The 8925-nt window shown below is 43.3% G+C and overlaps 1 long non-coding RNA gene across 1 annotated transcript in view; it reads right to left on the minus strand.

Moving 5' to 3' along the window:
• Positions 1-2068: 2068 nt before the first annotated feature.
• The window catches only part of LOC105295319, a 35759-nt gene continuing 28902 nt past the window's right edge, over positions 2069-8925 (minus strand). Inside the window, exon 5 of the long non-coding RNA XR_002781792.1 lies at positions 2069-2643. This is a non-coding gene — a long non-coding RNA (uncharacterized LOC105295319). The remainder of the gene's footprint in view (positions 2644-8925) is intronic.

Below are 8925 nucleotides of genomic sequence, written 5' to 3' on the forward strand. Positions count from 1 at the left end.
TTTTATTTTTCCAAGCATGATACACTGTTTCATAGTTTCTAGTTTATCTTAATGTAGACAATAAAATCTCATGTAATTAAAATCAATCTCACATTAAGTAATTAAAGATACAGCAAGAAGCCGATTCCATTGACTTTGGGTAACTAAATGTCCACTCAATTTTCTACCAATTGTTTTTCTCTAATATTTTAATAATATCCCAAGGAGAAAGTCTAATTGTTAAGATTTATTTATGGACAGTGTCCTGTTTGATGGATGGTATAACTGGTTTCTCTCCTTCAAAAGGAAACAATATTCTTTGTAGTAAAGGTATTTTTTTTTTTTAAATAACACATCAGCAAGGATTTTTCTTCTGAAAACTGTTTTTTAAACTAAATTTTCAGATAGGCAGTGTCCATTAATCCTCCAGGGACCTAGACAGACATAAACACTCAGGTGGATTCACCCATGCAAACATTTTCTTCTAGCTAACGGATGGTTTTCTCAAAACGATCTTTTCTTTTTTTTTTTTGCTTCTGTGCCAAAGTGGGTAAAATATTTCTTTGGGACGAGACCATAGAATTTAATCTCAAATGATGGCAGTAGACTAGAAAAGGTCTTCAGATAGACAGCAGAGTAAATCAACAAAGCTATAAACTTGGAGTCAAGCGGCCTGGGGTAGGATTCTGTGCTGCCATGTACTAGTCATGAAACGTGGGATGAGCTCTGAGCCTGTTTCCGAATCATGTAGTGGAGAGTGGGCTAGGCTGTCTCCAAGTTTCCTTTCAGTTCTAGAATTATGAGATTTTTGGTACTTCTTGGGTTATTTTAAGCTGAAGTTAAATGTTGACTTGACATAAGCTTGTAATATTATTTTTATTCCGATGAACTCAAGTACCCTATTCTAAGTTGTAATATTTATCTTCAATTGCTTAACTTCAATCAACAGACTTTACTATTTCTTCTTGGGCAAACATTTCCTGAATGATTTTTTATGTGCTAGGTACTGTATGTACAAAGCCCTAGAGTAGCAAAGATAAATGAATTGTGTTTCCTGTCCACAGTCTAATGATAAGTGATAAGTGTGATAAGTACCACACTAGAGGAATGAATTGAATGCCCTGGTAGTTCAAAGAAGAGACCGATTGATTCTGCTTTGCGGGGAGCCAGGACAGCTTAGAAAGAAGTGGTATTTGAGTGGGTCTCAGAAGATGTGTTTGCCCAATTGAAAATGCGGCTGAGGCAGGTAACTGGAGAGACTTATAGACAGATGGAGGATCCTGGGAAGCGGGAGAGAGGAAGTTGCATAGTACTTAGTGGAACTTCGAGACTGAATTCCAGTTTCCAGGGCGCAATCATAGCGAGTAAACGGTGGGTGAGGCAGGGCATTGACGAGACAGAAGAGTGGGCGAGAATGGTGTCTGGAAGTAGAATGTGGGTTCAGGGGAGTAAAAGGTTGCTAACACTACCTCTGGGCCTTCGTCACATGTTGAAGAAGAATTCATAGTTTTTTTCCTGAACCTCAAATACAGTGGGATTTTCTTGCCCGTACTTGTTGGGTAGAACAATTAGAATATTAGTCTGTGTTTATTGAGTGTTTATGGAGCATTATGTATTAAGTCTTATTCTCCATGTCCAAGTCCAATATCCAGTCAAGAACTTTCACCAACATCTTTTTTTCTAAAAATTTATCTCAGTCTAACATTTGTGGAACAAACATTTTTAAAATGTTTTTGTTTAACTGTAAGAAAAAGGCTTTAAGACAAAGGATTAAGTTTTTGACAGGGAATCCTAGATACATTTTGATGGTAGGCAACGTATTCTTTACTTATAAAATATTACATTTCCCCTCAAGTCAAATCATTTCAAGGATAAATGGTCAAGGACAAAATAGGATGATAGCTTGCAAGTTGCTTTTTGTAAACTTTAAAGTTCTATATTATTTTGAATAATTATAAATGTCAGAAAGAATACACTATTAAAATTTATGTCTGAGTCTCAATCCTCTACCCTCCCAATTATGGGATAAGAACTGTATGTCAACTTGGAATCAGACTCTGTTTTGAACCATTTAATTTAGAAACATTATTTTAATATAAGTGCTTTTACTTTGGCAATCAGCATGCCATTTTAATTAGCACTTGGAGTGCAGGAGAATAGGCTGATGAGGTACAAGACATGGAGAAATGCATTGGTAATGGACTGCCTACGGACTCTGACAGCATCCAAGAAAGACACTTCCAGCATAATGCTCGGTGCTTCTGAGAAATATCTTCACCGGCACCTCTGCTCTTACGCATTTAATCACTTTAGTGTTTTGAAATGTGAAACTATTGGCATTAGTGGATTTGTCATCTATACTCCACTCAGAGAGAATATTAATTTCTTAGCTTATTCTGATGCAGTAATTGATGTATAAGAGAACTGAAACATTTTCTGCATCTGCCCAGGATTTGCTCCCCCACTTTGCCAGTCAAGCTCTTAGTCGGTTTTTAAACCTAGTACTAATATCCCCCGCCCCATTGTCCTCGCATCTGCAACAGCATGACCTCACTGCGCTGTAATTATTTTTTAATGCATTATTCTCCTTGTTGATTCTCAGTGCCATATTTGTGAAAACCTTGTCTCCGTATCTGTGGTTTGGTTGCATCCAGTTAAAAGGCCCTGCAAGGTGGAATAGAAAAAATAAGCACTTTATAGTTAAATTGTTATGGGTTAAATCCTAACTGCTACGTACTTGCTATGGGAACTTGAGCAAGTTCCTTAACTTCCTTGAGCTTTTTAAAATCAGGGTAGTAATGCCTGCTGTGCAGGATTGTTGTGAAGATTAAATAAGATCCATCCATCAGTTTAACAAAAACATGGAGAGGTTCTATTACGCGTTGAGGCAAGGTACTTGGTACTAAGAATATAATGGTGAACAAGGCATGATCCCGCCCTGAGAACTTCGTAATTTAGTGGGAGAGACAGATAAGAAAACAGCCCGTTGCATGTGTCTTGAAGAATGAGTAGGAATTCACTAGCACAGGGGTTCTGGGGGTCAGGATGAAGGCATCAGGATTTGAGGTAGAAGGGGGAGTATGTGCAATGCCTTTAAGCCAGAGAGAGGATATCTCTGTAATTCAAGACACAAAAGAGAGGCATAATATAGCAGTGGCCCTGAGGTTGGGGCTGGAGATGTAAATACCACAGGGAAACTGTGGCGAGTATGTGATCAGTTCGTGTTTCAGAAAGCTCTCCTTCCTTGGCAGCGTGTGGAGATGTTTGAGATAGTCAAGGGAATTGGAAGGACCGGTTGAGAGAATATTGCCTGAAGGGATGCTGGCCTCCACGGCAGGAGTTACGATGGGAATGGAGTGATCGGAAGATATCGAGAGATTTTTGGGAGCCAGAAAAAAGCAGGGTTGATCAGATGTGGTGGTGAGGGGGGAAGATGGTAAAGAAGGGAGAGGAAACACGAGATCAGTGTTTTGGGGAGGAGGTGGAGAATAGAAAAGGAGTCCAGTTAGGAAATTTGGGGGTATGACGTGCCTGTGGGGAGTGCAGGAAATTCTGACTTCATCATTTTGAGCTCTTGTATATTTTGGCCTTGCTGGGTTTTTTTTTTTTTCCTTGAACATAAACGTTTCCATAAGGACGATATCGACACCGATAAATTTTATGGCAAAGATTTATTCCAGGGTGAACTCCATTAAGAGAATTTAATTCTGCGACCCATTTTTTTTATATGGCATATTTAAAATATTTACAATTATTTCCATTTTCATTTTTATTTCACTAATATTTCATCAGGATAAAGTCTCATGTACATCTTACAATGAAGGCTAGATTTTTTCCATTTATTTTTCTCATCTTTGTCAAATTTTTACAGATTATAGCTTTTCTCGTAGTAAGTTTTCTTTTAGGGCCACTATTTTTGCCATGTCAGATTTACTGTCGAATTTTGCACATAGAACCCTTTATCAAATTTTCGATTGTTCATCAATTTGATTTTTCCATCCAGGACTGCAGTTTTTACCATTTGCTGTCCTTGCTACTATCAGTGGTAGTTTACTTTTTTTTTTTCTTCGAACAAGCCCAATATTTCCTGAAAAAACGTTTCCAGTTTTTAAATTTGCCAATAAAACGTGATTCTCAAGTCAACTTTTCATCTATAACAAATTTTACTGTGGATCACGTTGGCCCTTTCTCAGTTTCATTTTGGCCCATGAGATCAAACTGCCTCAGACCGACAGCATCAAAATGGCATACTTCAGCCTATGAGTGGCCGAGGAGAGATGTCCAGAAAATACAGCTATAGGATATGAATATGGTCTGGTATTTGGAGAGAAATCTGCAGTCATATGAATCCGGGAGTTATTTGCATCTGAGTGTCGAGAGAAGGGAATGGGTGACATCAGATAAGAGGGTGTGTAAAGCAGGAGAGAAGAGCAGAAGGAAAACTAGGGGAGCGGGGGGGGGGAATGTCCAGAGGAGGAGGAGTCCACGAAGGAGAGGCAGGAGGCAGGTGGGAAGAATCCCGCAGGAGGGTGTTGCCATGGCGTCTAGTCAAGGCAGAAGAGTGGTCAGTGACGATGCATGCTGCAGAGGACACGTAGGAGACGTATCAAATGTGTCCATTAGATTTAGCAACAATGACTCATGCCTGTCTTCAGGAAGAACCAGCCCATGAGTGGAGAAAGAACCACTCACAAGAGTGAGAAGGACAGTTGTACTGCCAACATCAGCTGCAGGAAGGGGAGCTTGCTCACTTATTTGTCGACTGGTTTATCTCCCTTTAAGAGGAGAGAGACTTGATCACAATTAAGTGCTGACAAATTGGAGGGGGAGGATGAACATACATGGGAGTTGGAATGGGGTCCAAAAAAGCACCTTAGGACCCCAGTCCTTTCCAGGGGGCGGGAGATGACATTAGTCTTGCTGCCTGAAGCTTCGTATCCAGTAAGTCATCAGCCACCGTGTACCCCACAAGATATGAACATCATCAGTTGGCTCATCCAACTGGACTTCTACTTTGGGGTCCCGGTTAATCCTCTGACTCCTTAGTGGACTTGCAGTTCTACCCTGAACTACCATTATTTGCTTAACACTTAAAATCCTCGGAAAAAGGGGATTTTATATCCTGTCTCAGCTCACAGTACTATCACCTGCCCTGGCCCTTGACTATTACTGCTCTTGACAATGTCCTGCTGCCACATATAGCCCATAAATCAGATAGTCTCTGAAACTGTCACTCTCCTGTTGTGAGCGGGGGGTTTGCCACATCTACCTGGATCTGTCACTCGCAGGTCTGATCGGATTAAGAAACAGAACTCTGCTATGACCCCGCCCATTCCCTGCTCTTTCCATTTGTCCTGTGACTGTACAAGTTAGAGCAAAACTTTGGGTTGCCTCACATATAATGGGACGGTAGCCAACACACACATCATCTCTGCATCCACTGAGCTCCTGCTTGGGCAGCCAGCTATCTCTTCGCTTCCTATTTGTTGGGCAGGTACAGGCACCAGACACTGTGATAATCAGTGGATGTTGAAACATAAAGAGACTCCGTTCCAGCCCTCTGGGAGCTTATCATCCAGCAGGTGAATTGTTGTTGCAATACTGTGTGAAAGGTGGACCAGGTAAAGAACCAGTTTGTCTGGGTAGGCAGGGATGGGTAGGTTGCCTTAAGTTTTGTTTGTTTTTTGGGGGGGTAGGTTTTATAGCAGCCTTATGAGGCCAACCGAATATATGAAATGCACTCTTCTTATCCTAATGTAATCATTTCACTTGCCAGTGCACACAGCTCCAAAGGTAAGCTTTGTTTTATGAAGGCGGTTAGGCGGTTAGGTTTCAAGATTGCGATTACCTTAAAGAAAACTTATCTCTTTAGCTGGCAACCAGGGCATTGACGAAGGGACATTCTCTTTGTATATTCCTTTATGTTTTTCGCCAGCCCCCCCTTCCAACCTGTCCCTGTTTTGATTGTTTTCCCCCGCTCCAACTTCAGGACAATTTTGCTGGCTGTTCTTGAGTCAAGCATGTTTGTTCGCCCTCTGTGGAATTGTGTTCTGGACACATGAATAAAATCAATGTGGACCAAGCAGTCACGATCTGCATCTTCCCTGACAAATTCTCCAAGATTCTGTCTCTACTTTCCTGATCTCACCGAAATGCTGCCGCCTCCGTGTCTAAGCACTGACACCCAGGGTGCGTCGGACAGGTAGTTTTACTTTTTGAATATTTGTAACATTTATGTGATTCCAAAGTCCAGAGACACCCTGCTTTTGTTTCCCTGCACCCAGCTGTTATTTCCCTTGGGGTCCAAGTGTGTCTAACAAGGTTGAGAAAGAATCAGAAATAAATTTCATCCCCCAAATTGAAATGTGCAGTAAACACTACATTAAAATCATCTGTAAACCAATTTAATACTAACTTTAGACTCTCGTCATGGTTGGCTGGTGGTCAAGGGAAAGAGAGAGAGAACCTCACTCCTTCCCAGGGCTTGTTCTCTCTCCCTGATGTGTGTCACCGTTCCTGGATCCTGTCCCCTGCCAAAGAATGGGTGGGAGCTTTTCTGGTCTTTGTTTACGGTCCCCAAAGTCCCTCTCTGCACAGCCTTTCACATGGGGTGGGACTGGCTGTTTCCCTGTCTTGCTTGGAGCACAGGGCTAGGGCCGGGCTGCCTATGGGGGTCATTCCTGTCCTGAGTCTTCTCCACTTCCAGGCGCGAGAGCTGGGTCCGCTCATTCTCAGATGTCATTTTCTGCCTCTTCCTCACCCTTCCTGGTGGGGGTGGGGTGGCGAAAGTTGAATGGACAGCTTTCCTGTTCTACCCTTCACGTCTGCTCCCTGAGCCCTGAACACACAGGGTACCCGTGTGCCCCAGAGCGAGTGCGGGGCAGGCGGGGGCGGGGGGGGAGGGGCAGGGCACAGGAAAAAAGAGACATTTTGGTGTCATAAACAGTGTCCTGCCGCACAAGCAAACGTGCTAATAGAGAAGAGGGTCTCCCCCTAAATATTTAAAAGAGATATTTCTAACTTAAAAAAAAATTATTGGAGAATGACAAAGATTTCTGGCAAGAGAGTGGGAGAAGATTTTGCGGACTGGCAGAGGAGGTGGCTGGGGGGGCGGGGTCTCCTCTGTGCTGCTCCCCCTTCCTGTTCTCCTGTCACTCTCTTCCTGAGCCACATCGTCTCCCCTCTGTCCATCCCCTGTCTTTTCCCAGCTGTTGTCCTTCATGCTCATCTTCGACCCATCCCGAGAAAGCCATGTAGGGGATTGAGCAGGGACTAGGAGGTCCCCCCACGTTGGGGATTTATTCAGTGGGCTGTCACACGCCACAGTGTGATTTCTCCCTGTGGACGGCTTCTTTAAAATATCTCCTTTTAATTTCTGCAAGAAATATCTTCATTGCTTTTTTACCTTTAAATTATTTTTTTGAGTATTTCTAATATTTATGTGACCCCAAAGTCAAAACTGTATAGTTATTCCCAGGGCACTCTTATTCCGTGCCTGTGCGCTCTACCCTGCTTGCCTCGGCTGTTGACAGGTAATTAATTTAGTTTCTGGTTTATTCTTTCACTGTTTCTTTTTGCAAATGTAAGAATATATATACGAAAGGGGGCGCGTGTCTTAGCAATCCGCACCTTGCTTTTGGCCTATAACAGTTTATCTCGCTAGCCGTGGACAGGCACATTGGGGTCATTCTCATTTGTCAAGGCTGAACATACAGAATTGTGGGAACGCAGAGTTCGTTAAGTCCCTTATTGATAAATATTTGGAGTATTTCAATCTTCTGCTAGTATAAATAATGACCCAATGAGTAGTCCTTTCCATCTTTCAATGACTCTTAATAAAAACAACAAGGTGAGCGGGCAGGAGGGCTGTGGGCTTGGGGCGGGCGGTGGGTGGCAGGGGAGAGCGAGAGAGCGACAGCGAGAGAGAGCGAGAAAGAGAGAGAGAGAGAGAGAGACAGAGACAGAGAGAGACAGAGAGAGAGAGAGGTGCTTGATTTTTAAAAATATAGTCTTTTGACTAGGAACATTTCCAAAAGAAGACTGGATGCTATAGGGAACTAGCTGACATTCCAAAGAGTTCTGTAGTCCCCATGGTTTTTGCACCCTGTCGGAGGACCCCCCAAACCACTGCTGTCCATCCATAGCCCTTGGATTAATGGGAGACTCTGATCTCTTTGTCTGTCTGCATTTGTCTTGGCAGGTGGCTGGCCGTCATCCACTTAAACAGGGTAGGTTCTTCCTGGTGCCAGGAAGCCTCCCTTTCAGCATGTTCTATTGATTGTCACTGACTCCTTTGACAGGGATAATCCTCTTATTTACAATCAGAGCCACCAGGAAGAGAACATCTGCTGACACTAACGTGTAAACAGTGTCTTATGATTCTGGGATGCCAGTTCCAACGTGTGGGTGTCTTCTCCACGCCAAGCAATTCTCGGATGCCAGCTGGGTGTTCCACAGTCCAACTGTCCAAAGACAGAATCAGATTCCCCAGATTAAGGGCTCAGTCTCACAAGACTGACCTCCACTTGAGATGCCAATTACAAGTCCAGGTTGTCACCTGCGTTTCTGACCGACGGGCTATACAGCAGAGGTTGCCATGGCCCCCTCCTTGAGTTCATGCGATTTCTAGAGCAGCTCACAGGACTCAGGAAGCCAGTTGACTCACTAGATTACCAGTTTATTAAAAGGATATTAAAAGATCTGAATCAACATCCCAATGAAGGGATACATAGGGGAAATTGCCAAACAAAGGAACTTTGTCCCTGTGGAGTGTGGGGCCTGGTGGGATGGCCTGTGGCTGTGTCCATGTCCCCCGCCCACCCTGGAAGCTCTCCAAACCCTGTCCCTTTGGATTTGTATGGAGGCATGACTGAGTAAAGCATTGGGCATTGGAAATTGCGTTAACCTCTAGCCCCTCGCCCCTCCCTAGAGGTCAGGGGGTGGTGC

This window comes from Pteropus vampyrus, unplaced genomic scaffold (assembly GCF_000151845.1).
Source record: "Pteropus vampyrus isolate Shadow unplaced genomic scaffold, Pvam_2.0 Scaffold5, whole genome shotgun sequence".
Classification (NCBI taxonomy): Eukaryota; Metazoa; Chordata; class Mammalia; order Chiroptera; family Pteropodidae; genus Pteropus; species Pteropus vampyrus.